At 40.0% G+C, this 15,459-nt stretch overlaps 1 protein-coding gene across 11 annotated transcripts in view; it reads left to right on the top strand.

The window, feature by feature from the left end:
* Window positions 1–15,459, top strand: part of EPS8 (epidermal growth factor receptor pathway substrate 8) — a 141,133-nt gene that overhangs the window by 12,121 nt on the left and 113,553 nt on the right. The window contains exon 1 of one of the 11 annotated variants that reach the window (XM_037388208.1): window positions 6,286–6,307. The exons of the other annotated variants lie outside the window; for them this stretch is intronic. The gene's annotated coding sequence lies outside the window, so the exon portion shown is untranslated. Of the gene's footprint in view, window positions 1–6,285; window positions 6,308–15,459 lie in introns of those variants that run through there. 11 annotated transcript variants of the gene reach the window in all.

The following is a 15,459-nucleotide window of genomic DNA, read 5'->3' as shown; positions in this document are numbered from 1 at the left end:
CTGTTTAAAGCCATGAGGCATCATTACATCATCCAGTTTGACCTCCAGAGTATATGAAGGAGGAGAGTTTCTGCCCTCCTATTTCTGGTAGAAAAATAGAAAATGAGATTTCTGGTCCTTCCTCTCTGAGGAAGATGGACACAATAATTTAAGCTACCTGCCTCTGGCAAACATGGGCATTTTTCGCTAAGTACATTAGCTATTTTTTTTTTTTAGTGGTTCTGTGTTTGGATTGTGTAAATGCCAGTACGTGATGCTACCCTCTAGACGCTGTTGTTTGTATTTTTTTATATATATAAAAAATTCTTTTTTTTGGCACATAGCAGATGCAATACAGATTTCTTCCTCTACATATAGACCTTCTCCCCAAAACCCGAGAGGCTACAAGCAGATGATCCTGGCGTCTGTACTTCTCTCTCTTCATGCTTCACTATATAAATTGCATTCATGCTTCACTATATAAATTGCATAAACTCGGATCACTTTCTTAATTCACTGTATACTTCTCTGAATAATAATCTCTTGCTCCCATGATAGACTGAGACACTTGGTTGCAAACCAGTTTCTAAGAGTTAAAGGCTATATTGTCCTGTGGGAGAGATCCCTCAAAGTGTTGAGGAGGCTCTTGTATAGGTTCACCTTAATGTTTGAGAGACTCAGGGCCTTCCTACCATGGAGATGGTGGTGTACGGTGGCAGGGATGTCCAGATGGATGCTGTGTTAGTACTTCCCATAACCATTTTCTCTCTGTGGATGTGTGTCCCTTACAGCTGCCACTGAACAAGATTCACAGGTGTTACTTCAGGGAGTTTAGTAAATTGAATCCACAAAGACTGCGTGGGAATGTCTCACAAGTAGTGCAAGCCCTCCTTGGTCTTAAAACCTCCCTCACAGAGCTTTAGTGCAGTGACTTCCTCAGGACATAAAGAAAAGTGCATGGTAATTTCACAGATGACCTTGCTTTTTATGTGCTCCATGCGTGGGAGTCTTGCTTCCAGCTATGAGGAAATGTCTTGAGGCAGTGTTGTCATGATGACATAAAATAACAGAGACTTCTAGATATTTCCCTGTTCTTACCCCGTGATAGATATGGGCCTTCAGGGATCAACTGACCTTAAAAATGATGCAGATCTGGAGTTTGAGATCATTTTTGTTATAACAGAAATTTGTTTTTTTCATAGGCATTGGGGTGGTGATGTTGCACTTGCTGATTTGAAACCATATGTGATTAGCATTCTTGATCTAAATGTGCACTGTCCACTCTGGACACATATTTCCCCTAGAGCTCCTAGAAATGCACTGAGTCATTGCTTTGGCAGAAGAAAATGCAGGGCTTTAGTCCTCTCTTGCTTTTTCCCAATTTATGCCTTGAAGACAATATGTGTACATATCCTGCACAGATAGTTTTTCAGTTTCTTTCCAATTTTACAATAGCTGTGTGCTTGTTTTCATCTAGATCTAGTGTCTTTCCTAGGAAAACCAGGTCTAGGAAATGTATGTGACGCTGTCCTGAGCAGCTGATATGTTCCAGACGGTGATACAGCTCATGCGCTGAGAATCTGACGGAGCCAGAGGCTGTGGCGTACAGTAGTACTGAAATGTTTGTGGCTTAGCAAAAAGTCTTCTCCCCTTTCACTGGATATAGTGAACAGAAATCTTTTGTTTCAAAACTTGCTGAGAATTGCCTAAGACCTACCTTGGTGAGTTTGAAGGTATTTTTTAGCCCTGTTGGAGGTGTTCACTGTTCACTTGGTAGCAGTGTTCTTGAGGGAGTTGCCTTCAGCTGTGGGGGAGAGGGCTGATTCAGGATCAAAATCTTGAAGTAGAAATACTTACTTGTTCCACTGGGACAATTTGTCTGTCTGTTAAGTTGAATGCTTGTGGCCCAAAATCTCATTAAAAAACATACCAGCAATGCACAACAAAAAACCTGAAAAAAATGCTAAGAAAATTCAGGTGCCTGTTTTATTAATAGGAACTTAGATCATTTGGAAACAATTTAGAAGAATTTGTCACCATTCTTATTATTTTTTTGTGTCTTCACTTTACTGTGAAACACACAGTTTGTTTGAAGTGTGTACTATTTTAAAAAAGGGTTATGTTTTCATGAAAACTCTTCTGGGCAATATCTAACTCCAGACATAAAAGCAAATAAACCAAGAAAAACCCTCTGCTCATCTGAGATGAGAGGGCTTCTTTTTCTTGTTTTTTCTCCTCTTTTTTTTTTCTTTCTTTTTCTTAAAAAAAAAAAAAAAAAAAAAAGAGAGAGAGAGGATCTGAAACTACCTAATGGTCTCCCTTGTCTCTTTTTAATGATCCTTAATGATGTTCTGCAGTCCTCAGGAATTACACTCTCATTGATATGTCACTGCGGTATGAACTACAAAGAAATCTTAAAATGCTACCATCTTTAGACTATGTTGTGAAGAGGCTGAAAGTGCTGCAGTTCATTGTTTCACGTAGGTTGATTCTAATTTTACTCTGTTCAGCTGTAGGTGGAAATTCAGAGATTGATGTGAGTGCTTAATGACAGCTAATGCCTTTTGGGTGCTTCCTGCACCCTTGTGAAGTAGATGTGAGGATTAACATCTTTGCTTTGGGGCTGCTCATTTTATGCTGAGATCTCTTGCATGCAAGGTTGGCGATTGAGGATTTCTGAAGCTAATGAATGGAATATGGCAGCTCAACCTCAATTTTACTACTCGGTGTTGCCTCAAACAAAGCTAAGCAAGTTTTACAGTAAAAACTTGTCTAAGCTCTTCTCTGTTGAAATCCATCACCGTTTCCAGTTGCTTGCTAGGCTGAAGAATCGGCTGTCCTATTTCAGTATTGGCATTGAGGAGGCAGGTGTACTAGTGGCGGTAAGTGATGTGAAGATGAAGAAGCAGGGGCTGTTGACTAGGGAGTGAGCAGAATGGTAATGTATGCAGGCTCATTTCACCTCCATTAAAAACTTAAGTGTGTGACAGAGAGTTAGGAGAGCCTGCAAGGTTCACTGCCATGAGGCACTTCAATTTGTTTTCAATTTTTTCTCTATCTAGATTTACCCTTGTAACAGCTAACAATGAAATGGGAAGTGCATCACTAATTGTCTTGCTTTTGAACCCTTGTGTTTTTCATAGCATCCACTGTATGGATGGAGCAAAAGAAACTGGGTTTGTTTCCATATATTTTTACAGTCTCCAGACCTTTTGCACTGGCTGCAGACCTGTATGGCTAGCTACTAAACAGTGAAAGCAAAATGACTGCCCCAATGACTGTGAAAAATTAAATCCTCAGCCATGATATCAGATGGGGCTATGACAGTGGTAGCAGAGGTCTGGAGTAGGGAATGTCAGGGCCGCCTCTCGGGGAAACTAGAGCTTGTAGCTTTTATCCCTCTTCTGCAAAGCTCTGGGATTCTTCTGTTATCTTGACTTCAGTCTGCTAAGTCTTTGAAAACAATAAACTGGCTCACCTCCAGTACCGTGATTTTATCTTGAATTAATAATAAGTTATCTTTTCTCACAAAGACAAGTGCTCTTGTTCAGAACTAAAATTGCTTTATCTTCTTGAGGATTCTAACATGTTAGCTAACACGTTAAATGTGGTGGGTTTTTTTTCCTAATATTCTTTTTGCTATCAGGCCCTTTGATCTGCCCTGGATTTCAATGAGTCATTTAAAAATAAACCCCTATTTTGGCAGTTCGGCTGTGATGCTCTCTCTCAAATCAGTTACCATTTTGAGGATGACATCTGAGTCTGCTTATGTTTCTGCATGACTGGAAACTGTCACTACTCATTTAAACTTACTAGTGCTGGAAATGGATATGCTGGTTTGTCTAACAGGGATGAAACATGAGGCACCAGTATTCAAATTCAAATGTAGTTCCTGACAGTAAAGGAAGAGGTAACTGTAGTCACCAGGGCTTGGACAGTTAGGGGGGAAAGCTGCATTGCAGCTCAAAGAGGTGTTGGGCACTTTGCCTACAGGTTGCTAAAAACAGGTTGTGGTGTTTTTGACCAGTTCAAGAAAACACTGTTTTAAGATAAAAGTTTAATAGAAGGATACAGTACTTTAGCTGAAGGTTATACCATGGAAGATATTAACTTTTGCTGTCAAGAGGAACCTAAGTTGTTTGGGGAGGGGGTGATGAGCATTTGAGAAATTAGACTTTTAAGAGGGCAGATGCAAAGCTCTGACTGAAAGTTAAGCCTCTGTAATGGCTCTTGAAGAGTCCACACAAACACTGAGGATATGCAAAATGATTCTTAAAAATACAGACCTGTAGAATGAGGGCCATGACTTTCCATCTATCTATAAAAGACCTGAAGCACTTGGGACATAGGAGCACCTCCAGCACATGGTACCTTTTCTCATCTAAAAGGGCTGGGTGCCAAAAGAGCAGAAAGAGACAAAAAGAGTCCCTGGACGACTTGAGCTGTAACTTGCCCTTAATGTAACACTGCCACTGCTTTTCTTATGAGGCTGTAGTGTGTGAAACCATATATTTTAATTTCTTCATTATTCTTCAACTTTATTATATCTAAGTATATTCCCAGAACAGATTATTTTCCCCTACCTCTTCTCTTACTCCCGTGCCTAAATACAGGCCCAGAACTTGTTCGTAATAGGAGTATTTTGATTGACAGTACCTTCGCCGTTTGAGACTAATGCTGTGCTAAAATGAACAACTGGCATTTCGAAAACTGTAAAACTGACCTGACAAAGTGTGATTTTCAAGTTTTTCTTTCTTCTCCTACCCACCCCCCACCCCCCTTCCCTTCTCTCAGCAAGTTGTAGATGTGTCTTAATTCTGATGCTGTCATGCCGTTATGCCACTGGTTAACATTTCTGCAATGTCTAGAGATCACACATTCTGAAATGCTTAGCCCATCAGTTGGTAAACAGAACTTAAGTGATACAGTTATAAATTAATCCTGTTTTAACCTTTTTATTTTTCTCTATATAGAGTTCAGGCTGCAGCAGTAATACAATGATCTTGTCTGAATCTGATGGCTGATAGGGAGTGCAAAGGTGACTTTCAAGGTGATGGGAATGGTTAGGACAGACTAGGTGCAACTTCATGCTGCCTCTCGATAACCCATTCATTTTTCTCTAACAAGCTATGAGTTGTGACAATCTGCTTAACTACTTTTTAAGGTAGGCTTACAGTTCTGCCAACCTCCAAATGCGATGTCCTGGAGGCTTTTTCTTCTCTTGACATAAAATGATATTGGGAGGAAAAGGAAGTTTTGCAACCCTTAAACTTCCTGAATAAAAAACAGCTGTTAAAAATCCCTTAAAAATAAATTAAAAGCAAACCCCCAAAATGCAATGAGTCATAGTTTACAGGAACATCAGCTTTTTTTCCCCTCTGTGGTGATAACAAGATGTATTTTTTTTCCCCATTTATCCCAAAGGCAGGCAAACTTTGCCAGGTTTTTTTGCTGGTGCCACACGTCAGTATTGCAATAATAATTAAAGAAATAGTATAAAATGTCATCCATCGAAATGAGGATGCTTCTGAACAATTAATAGAATCTCTTCACATCAAGTTTGAACATTGAATAAAAGGAAATGATGAATCAGTTGAAAAAATTTGAGGTATGAGGAATTTCTAACAGGCATAGTATAAATAAGCTGGATGTTTGCAGAAACACAAAGGAAGGCCATTTTCATTGTAGCAAGTAGTCTGCAGCTCAGTGATTTGGAAGAGAATGCTGCTTCAATTAACAAAATTAATTTCTGTAACACAGTGGTGAGACTTTGGCTTGGATTAATACTGAAATATTCTCTTACTAAAGCACTAATGTTAAACAGTTAATGACAATTCTCTTCCAAGTACAGTCATGTTTCCTGTATGAAGTAATGACCTGATCTTAAAGGTCTTACCTGATCAGCCTTTGAGATACTGCACTAGGCATTACATGTATTTACAACTCTTAGGCTAAATAATGTTTTAAAGGGACGTGCTTTCATCTGATGGAGGTGTGCTGTATGTTAAATTTTCAGCTTATGGGGACCATCCTGTTCTCCCTGATAATTCTTCTCGTCGTCCCCCCCCCCCCATTTGGGTTCTCATTTTTTATATCTGTTGTGCATAGGGTTTTCTTTTGACCTCCTGGGGGGGGGCGGGGGGAAGAGGGGAAGAAGTGATTTTATGAACTTAAGTGAAAGATTGTTATTTATTTTTCTTTGTTTTTTTCAGGCACTTAAGGTAACTATTGACATATTGCTACTTTGTCCGTTTCTTTCTCGCAGTTGCAGTAGTGGGGAGCATCAGGAGCCTGGCTTGTCCTGGACCTTGAAAGGAAAGTTGCTATGGTAACTGGGCACTGCATATCCCATTTGGGACTCGAGTTAGGTGTGCACACTTCACTGAACTTTTCTAGTAGTCCTCTTGAAATGTGTTAAATCTGTGAACTCCAATAAAATATCTCTGGTGTACTAAGAAAAAGTAATCCCTCGCTCTGTCTCTGCCTCCCTTTGCTGTGTCCCGTTTGCTTGTGCCCTCCTTCCCGCTCTGTGTTGAGTGAGAGCTGGAGATGCTGCTCTGGAGCTTCCCAGGCGCAGATGGCAGTGATGGATGGGCTGGCCCAAGCTGTTGGTCTCCCTCCATCAGCACAGTGGCTGTGGGAAGGGGACACCGCAGGAGCTGAGCACGATGCATGAACACCCAGCCGACTGGGTGCAGGGGCAGGGCAGGGGCTATCTGCACCACTGGGTTTCTGCTCCTGAAAGTTGCTTTGCCTTCTCTGTGCTTTAAAACCAGGCAAACATCAGCTCTGGTGACTGGCGGCTGGTGTCCTGTTTCTGGAGCATTGCACAGGTGAGATCTCACCTTCGGTGTTAGTGCCCTGGGGGCCGGACCTTGTCCAGGGCGCTTCAAGCAGTTCCTTTTCATCATCCCTTTCCTAAGAAGCTAACAGATGTTAAAGGGGCTGCATATGCACTTAAAGGAAAGGAGGAAATCTTGATGGGGATGAACAGTTAGGAACCATCATGTAAATATTTTTACATTCTCTAGTAAGAATAATTCTCTCCCCTCTGATTTTTATGCTTTTTAAACTGAGTTCTAATCAAGAGTCTTGTTTTTTAAAATGCGGACACCTCCCACATGCAAGAATGTGATGGCTGCTCTCTTTCTTCTGTGTAAGATGTTCTCTCTTATTCTGAATGATGTTTTACCACTCATTCGGTGGTAGGGCTGTGGGCCAATCCTGTTGGTGCCCCAAACACTCATCAGAGCAGAGCACAGGCAGGCTCCCAGAGGATGGGCTGGGTGCCTCTCTGAGCTTGCAGCTGGATTGAATTATGGGTTTCTTTACAATCTAGCTGAGGGGTTTAGCACCATCTGTGAGCTGTTTGTAGACAGCAGCAGGTCTCACGTTCTGGAATACATTTGGGTGAAGGAGAAGAGAGGCTAGGAGGGACAGCAACGCCCGTTCCTGGCTGTGGGTGTACTTCACGTGCCCATTGTGGTCAAGGTGTGCCCGGACTAGTTGATGATACCAAAAATTCTTTGTAAGACTCTTTCTCACCATGGTCAGATCCCACTAGCTTGCTACATCCAACTTTTGTGTGCTTCTTGCTAGGTATGTTGGGACATCTGTAAATATTTATTCACTTCCAGCTGGTAGCTTCCTACTGCCTACTTCTCATCGTCAGTTTATTTGCAGCATTGAGTGGTGGCTGTGGTGCCTATGGGGTAAAAAATGAAGAACAGATGTATCTATTTTGAACCCAAACTGCCTTTGGGCCCTGCTTGTGGTGGGGTTTCCATGCCTTTGTGATAAGTAAGAGGCCATTTTCCTAATTCAGGGGGTGGAAAACCCCATAGCTTCCATTAGCAAGGATATCATGATGTGATTCTTCTTTTTCCTCCCCCCACTCCGAAGCATAGAGGGGAATTTAGTTCTCAACTAATACTGTAAAACTGCCAGTTCCTTTTTGCCCTTGGAGAATGTTTCTCTACAGATTTTGGGGGTTATTTTTGTTTTGTTGTGGGTTTTTTTTTTTTTTTTTTTTGAGCCAGTTTTAGTAAACAAGTTAAACTTGCTCAAGGCTAGAGATACAAAGAAATGTAGGATGGTGACCTGAGGCCTTATGCTGAGACATGTTTGCAGACCAGCCCTGTTGCCAACTTGGAAGCCATAGGTAATTTGTTTTCTCTGTAAGTGTTCCTGAAGAGGAGGCAAATGGAAAGTATTTCAAAAAACAAAGCTTGTAGTCAGCTTTCTGCCTTTCCTGGAGGTGGAGGAGAGAGTTATTGTGCATGTGCACAGTTCTTGTTTCTTCACTTTTATGATCTTTGATAGTCGGGAGTGGGGTAATATTTTACATAGTTATAATTAGAAATCTGTTGTTGGTGCTTTGCATCTTAGTCCTGACTTGAATGCAAATAACCATTCAGTTAGGTAGAACAGGTATAGTGTATACCCCTGGGACACTGATTGAGAATAACTGTGTAAGGCCATAGATCTTTCCCTTCCCTCATGCAAATTTACCAGGAGACATTTGCCCAACCCCTTCCTTGTTTCCTCAGCCTTGCTTAACCTGGAACATAATGGAGTGAAATGTGGGGTTTGTAGCCGCTTACAAAGGGGAAAAATAAGAAGTGCAGGCTCTTCAATACTAATCTTTTCTTCCTTGTTAGGTACAAGCTAAGCAGAGGTCTCCTGCATCTGGTGCTGCGTCCCTGTGCTTGTGCTGGGAAGTGCTCAGCTGGGCTTCGTGGCTCAGAGAAGTTCTCCCTTGGGCTGTGACGGAGGAATGTGATTTTTCAGCCCTATTTTTGCAGGGAGATTCACAGTGAAAATAATACTGGGAACTGTCAAATCACAAAGGATCTGCAGATTTCTAAAAAACAATACGCCAAGATAAAGTTAGATTTTTAGGAACTGTCTAAGCATTGATACATGGGGAAATTATTATTTTCCTGCCTGGCTAGAAGACTGCGAGCTTTCACGCTGTCAAGAAGAATCCACATGTAACCTGAATAACACATAATCATGTCTCACTGGAAATTAAAAATATGATTTACAGGGCTGACAGTCTCTTTGCTATATCAGCATTGTGTGGTTGCAGCACAAACAAATATGCACTTCAAGTACCTAGAAAAGAATCAGACTGAAAAATATGTCGTGTTTTTAATTCTGTGAATTGTTATGTCTCTGAGTAAGTCTTGTATGCAAAACATTTTTACTTCTCTCAGGAAGACAGGTGATTAAACATAATATTTCCATTTTCCTGTTGCTGCAGTATTATTGCAGCTCGGTAATAAGCATTTCTTTTTTTTTTTTAATCCTTCTGTGCCCACTGTGTTTGGTTTTGCCCACTGAAAGCAGCCTTCATTTCTGGCAGTTTCATGTAAATTGGTAGCATTCTAGGGACAAAGCTTTGCCACGCTATTGCTACTTGGTGCAGGAACAGAGAGGAGGTATTTAAATTCCCAGCTGCGTGTTGACAACACTGTGGTCAAAACTTTTTTTTTTCTTGATCTCTTCAGCAGCCATCCCACCATTGCTGGTATCAGTATAAATAATGAGTGGTTAAAAAACGAACCCACTGACTTAAACTCCCATTTCTATAAAAATAATCTCTTCCTGCCTAGTTTTCCCAAGATAATTTGCTCTAATGCTGTTTGCTCTACAGATTGTGGAGTATATTAATCTCAAATGCTTTCACAAGGGTAGATTGGGGGATCTTGTGAAGTCGCTGGCCCAACATCGCTACTGAGCAAATATTTGCTGGGTTAATTTATGAATGCTATAAATGCTAAAACTTATGTTACAGACAAGTACTTTAGGTGTTTTTATACTGTAGGTGGAATGTGTCATCTCTCAGTGGAACAGCTACCTTAGTCTCAAGTAGAAGATGATGTGCACAGTCTGAATGCTTTATATTCATTCTGCTGCAGTACTCACAGTCATCCTGCAGCTACATTAATTTCCTATAGGGAAAAATTTAGAACGTCAAAATCCTGGCCTGAGCGTCATTCTTCTGAAGTAACTTAATAAATTGGTATATAGCCTTGCCATCTCATGGTTTGTTGAGGTCCTGAGGCAATATTTAAAGTAACAGTAAAGTAAAGTAGCAGTGCTCCAGTTCACACAACCATCCCTTATGCAGGGAGATGCATTTATGCCTTTCAAGACAAAGAACCTTTTCACTGTACATCCAGCTATTATTCTGTTAATTCTTTACAGAGAATTGCCACATCTTTGTTTTCCTTTGGGTGGGGAAAGAGTTTAGTGTGCCCGCACTGAAGAGCCCAGAGTTTGATGCCACAACACTTACACGAGGATTAAGATTTTTAAGGACTTGAGGGTCCCCATGGAGTTGCCTCAGCCCATTAATCAAAGATTGACTTTTTAGCCTAATATATTAGTTATGTTTGTCCAATTCCTAGAGGGCCCAGTAGATTGAATTAATTTTAATTAAATTAAGCCTGTGATAGGAGAGGGGGAAAAGAAAAAGAGAAAATCATAATATTGTAGAGTTTAAAGCTTGAAAAGATCATTAGCCAAGCAGAATGTTACTTTTTCTGATTAAAATATAAATACTTCTAAAATTCACATTTCTGTAAATACATTTTAACTTAATTTTTAGACTGTTAAACTTTCAGTAATATGCTGGTTAAACTTTCAATAATAAGATGACTGCTGTGCTTTGTCTTCATGGGAAGAGTATTTTTCAGGCTAGTAGGTTGAAAGTTCATTTGATAAGCCTGTCTTGCCGTGCTAAGCCTGTAAATTGTTCTGATCAAATTTGCAACTTTAATTGTAATATTAATATTAGAAACAAAATTCCTATAGTAGATGTTTCCATCTGCTAGAAAGGGGCAAAGCTGAAAGTGGCAGCCACTTATATATGTGGTTTTGGTATGTATTCTTAAGTTGACTTAAATCTTCCATTTAAATCCTGTGTTGGGAATCCTTAGATATGTGAGACCATGCAGAATTACTTAATCTCCTGAGGATGTCTGCATTTTAATAAAACAGATGTCAGCTTTGCATTTCTAGGTCTATTGATTGTTTCTGAAGGAAAATTTCTCTTATGCTTTAAATCCAGTAGAAACTTTTTTAAAGTATTTGTCTTCATCGGGCCAATGTTGCCCTCTTTCAACATAACAAGGTATCTCTCCACTTCTGATTCTGAAGGGCATATTTAGTGTTCTGTCATATCTCTTCTTTTTATGTCTCGTAAGAAAGTTTATCCACAAAACACATCACCAGTGTGCTTTTTTGGGTGGGTTTTTTTTTGGTTTTTTTGGGGTTTTTTTTGTTTGTTTTTGTTGTTTTGTTTTTTTGTGGTTGTTTTTTTTTTTTTGCATTAAATTAGATTTCGGTGCTTCAGAGCTCTGAAAGACAGTATTAGCTTTGTTCTTTCTTCTAGAAACATTCTAGTTACCAGCTCTAATTTGCATCTTCCCTTGTCCCATTTCTTCATTTGTCTTGTTTTGAAACAATTCCTAGAAGCTTCCAGGAAGCTTTGCACAAGATGTGCTTTGTGTAATCCACTGATATAATTTATGTATTTTATAGTTCTGTGTCCTAGATGGGCAACCTGAAGTAGCTGGTTTATGTTTGGGGCTTTTTTTTGGCGTGGCATGACACTGGCCAGCAGTGTTTTGAGCCTCCTGGGAAGTAAAACCATCCTCCAGGGTACGGTCTTTATGCATTAAAAGGTTTCACTGTCATCTTTTCCCTGTCTGTCTCCCATGTGCATCCTTCCTTTATTTTAGCAGTCTTTATTTCATCCTGGCAAACAGAGGGAAGCTGTGGATTTATTATTAAACTCTAATAAGGGTGCACAAATTGCTCTCAAGTTGAAGACAAACAACTCTGCTTGGGCTGTGTAAATAATGCAGCGGGTTACCTGACGTGCTGGAGCAGCTCCTAGAGTTTCTCAACTCAGCGCATCTCCTGCAAACAGTTGGTAAATGTTGGCTTCCAGTTTGGCCGGTCACTGTTACTTTCTTCGTTAGATTTAAAAAGGGCTGTCATTCTTCTCTGTTTTTTGTAATGTTTCGAAGAAATGAAGCTCCCTGGGAGAGTTACCAAAATTTTTCTCTTTCTTTGCGTTATGTGTTCTGTCGTAAGAGAGGCTGAGGGGTTTGCCGAGCACCCAGCCACTCTCCTTGCTTTTGAGCAAGGCTTCTGAGCAGGTCACTGGGCCCAATTCAGTGAATAAGTTATGCTGTGGTTTATTGAACTATCTAATAAATTGCAGTGATACAGATGTTGACATTTATTTAAAATCCCAACACACGCAGCCATTCTGTATTCACAGGCAAACCTGTGTATTTAGGAAGAGACCAAGACTGAGCCCTTGTAGCCCTTGGTCACAGCTCCACTTGCTCCAGCTGAGCTGTGTCCTTGCTTCTACTGGCAGGAAAATCTGGTTTTCTTACTGCCAAACAGGCAGCTGCAGTCTAGGATACGTTTGTTGTCCTCTGCAGATCTTGAGGCCATAGAATTGTCCTACTCTGTGGAATATATTGCCAGATTTCTACTCTTCGAAAGGAGAGAGATGGTGAGGAAGAAAAGAAACGGAAAGTGTTGTGTTTAGGAGCTTCGTGGGTTTGCAGTAAACCTGCTTTGAACACAGCATCATCTTTCTCCTTTGGTTCCAAGCCTGGTAATACATGTGTGTAAGATGCATTTTGTGGGTCCCTTGTTGTCAGCCTTCCCATTACAACCTCCTCTCTAAGTTTTGTGTTGTGGCCCTGAGTTTATTGCTCCACGCAAAGATGTGGCATAACGTCTTTCTGCCTACAGTGAACGCTCTTTTATCTACGTTTTTCTTGAATTTGTGACCAGTTTGGAGTTTTGTTTTGTTTTTTGATTCAACACCATGAACGTGATATTTTGTGACCACAATTATACGTGTAAAAGTAGCTTTGAATGCATAAAATGACAAGGTGATGAACATTATTTTAAACGCTTAGAGTGGATTTCTGCTTTTACTTATCTATTTTTCCCAGTAGAATTCTGGTGGTAAGATTAAAATGATGAAACATGGGATTAGGAATTGTTTGTTCAGAGGGATTTTATGTTTGACTGTGTTAAGCACTGGTAATGATAATACATGACGATGCAGTGAACAAAACCAAACACAATTAAAATACTTTGTTGATACTGGCAAGGCAAAATTTTAGGCACTCTTGGGGAACTTTATGGGCTGGCTTTCCTCTAGCTTTCACATTTTTTGCTTCTGAATGGGATATAGAAAAGTCCTTTTGGTTATGTAGATCGTAAATGTCCTTATTCTGGCTGCGTGGCTGTGAATTTGCCTAGCCATGTTGCTTTAGGTTATTGTGTTTTGGTCATAATACCTAGCCAAAAATATTGTAGAAATACAGGGGGTATGCAGATAGGTTAATGTAGAGCCAGGAAAAGTATCCATATAACCATGGTGTTTGCGGCTTTTCTTTTTTTTTTTTTCTTTCCAGTTTGCAAGGAGGTTGAGCTTTTTGCACGTTTGTTTTTATGTATGATCAGTTAGCCCAGCATCAGGCTTTTTTATGTTTATGCTGTAAATCCTACTTTTGGGCTAAAATGAATGTTAATTAGACCTCTGTACTTATGTGCCACATTGCAGAATCAGCTTCTTACTAATAAGACAAATAAAAACACAGATGAGATGATATAAACCAAGTCAAAACGAAACTGGGATCAGATCAAGGACACTCTTGTTCCAAAACTATGAAACAGAGGAAGAGAGATGCTTAGACAAGCTGGAAGGTATTTAAATATGAGGATTTCCTTTATGTATACCCTTAACTTGTAGAAGGGCATTACTGCAAGACATTACTGAAAACACTACCTTTTAATAGGCTCAATCAAAGATACTATAGCAAGAAAACCTTTACAGAGATAAGCGGTGGGTTTTGTTGTTCTTGGGTTGGTGGTTTGTTGGGGGGTTTTTTGTTTGTTTGTTTGTTGTTTTTTTTCTTGTGGGACCTTTTAGAAAGCTGATTCCTAGCTCAGGCTTGGAAATACCTAGGTAGGGGCTGGTTAAAGGAATACTGCTTTATAGTTGTCTGTTGTAGGGCTCCTTATCAGTACTTGGCCATCATTGGTACCAGTCATCACCTATAGGAAATGCAAATAGGGGACCTTGTCCTACAGCAAAGGAACCATCATATTTATTATTACTATATTTATAATTTGTTATTCTTACGTAGGACCTGAGAATATTTAGCCCAAGATTTCCAGAAATCCCTGCCTTTCAGAGTGTTGTGAGCTCTGTCCTGGCCAGAGTCCTGCTCCAGACTGGATTGTTCCCGATGATGTGTGCTAGTGCAATGGGAACTAACAATCGAAGTAGTAAAGTGGTAGCAGTAGGTGCTTTAAAAATATATTTTGTTGGTGGAATCTGTTTTTTATAGGCATTGGTAGTTATGCTCTATTGGGAGCATTGTTGATTCTTCTGAAGGAATAGTGTGGCCCCAGGAAGATTGCCACCTTGTCCTTGTGGCAGAGCAGGCAGATTCGTTAGGTTCCTGCGTCTTGTTTTGACAAAACGTGATGCTTTTTTGTTAGACCTAATAGTTGGCCTGAAAATAGGTTTGCTCTCCCTGCCCCCACCTCCCCGCCCAGCTGCATTACTAGACTAATACAAGCTATTACAAACCTTGCTTTTCATAATTGCATTGATTTTTAGGATGATTTAACTTGGAATGCAATACAATGAAGCACATTAAATTCTGGTAAGATGTTAATTCATGAAGCAGAGGTCATATAGAAAATAATTATGAGTTCGAAGACTGCGGTCAGTACCAATGATGGAGTAGAAGAAAAAGGGTCATTAGCTGCTGAGTTGCATAACAGGTTGCTTTGAGTTAGAGCCGAAGCTTTATCACCTTGATGGGCAATAGCAGAAGAGACTGGAAAAATTCAGTGATTTTTATTAGCAATAAAGGTAAAGGCATAAGTAAGAAACGGTATTTGAGGAAAATGGGGAGATGAACTGAAAATTGTGGCATCCAGATGTCTTAATACTGCACCTATTTGTGATTCCCAGGAAAAGGATAGCACATCCTGATGAAGAGTATCTGGTTTTATTACTGGGTACATACAATGTGACTTGATGTGCTTGAGTGTGGAAAAAAATTATGTGAACTTAATCGAAGTCTAGGTGTTTTAGAGGCCATGTCTATGGTGTGCTCTATCTTCTTTTGAGATAAAAAAAATTCATGAATCCCAGTTTTGATACAGCTTGGAAGCAGATTCTGATGATGTCATGTTGGGAAACTCCCCTGCTCCTCAGCTACAAAGAGAAAATTATTGGCACAAACCCCGATTTATTACTACAGGCTGTGCTTAAAATAACTTTTATTACCATAGTGGCCATAATGTGGTGGAAGTCTGTAGGTGCAAAGATATGGAAACCTCTGTGCTTTTCTTTGTAGAATGATTTCAAAAAAAGCTGACTGATTTTTATGCTTTCCTTGATAAATGGAAAATATT

Source organism: Falco rusticolus, chromosome 5, assembly GCF_015220075.1.
Source record: "Falco rusticolus isolate bFalRus1 chromosome 5, bFalRus1.pri, whole genome shotgun sequence".
In the NCBI taxonomy this organism is placed as follows: domain Eukaryota; kingdom Metazoa; phylum Chordata; class Aves; order Falconiformes; family Falconidae; genus Falco; species Falco rusticolus.
Note: the sequence above shows the minus strand (reverse complement) of the source record. Positions and strands in the feature narration are given on the sequence as shown.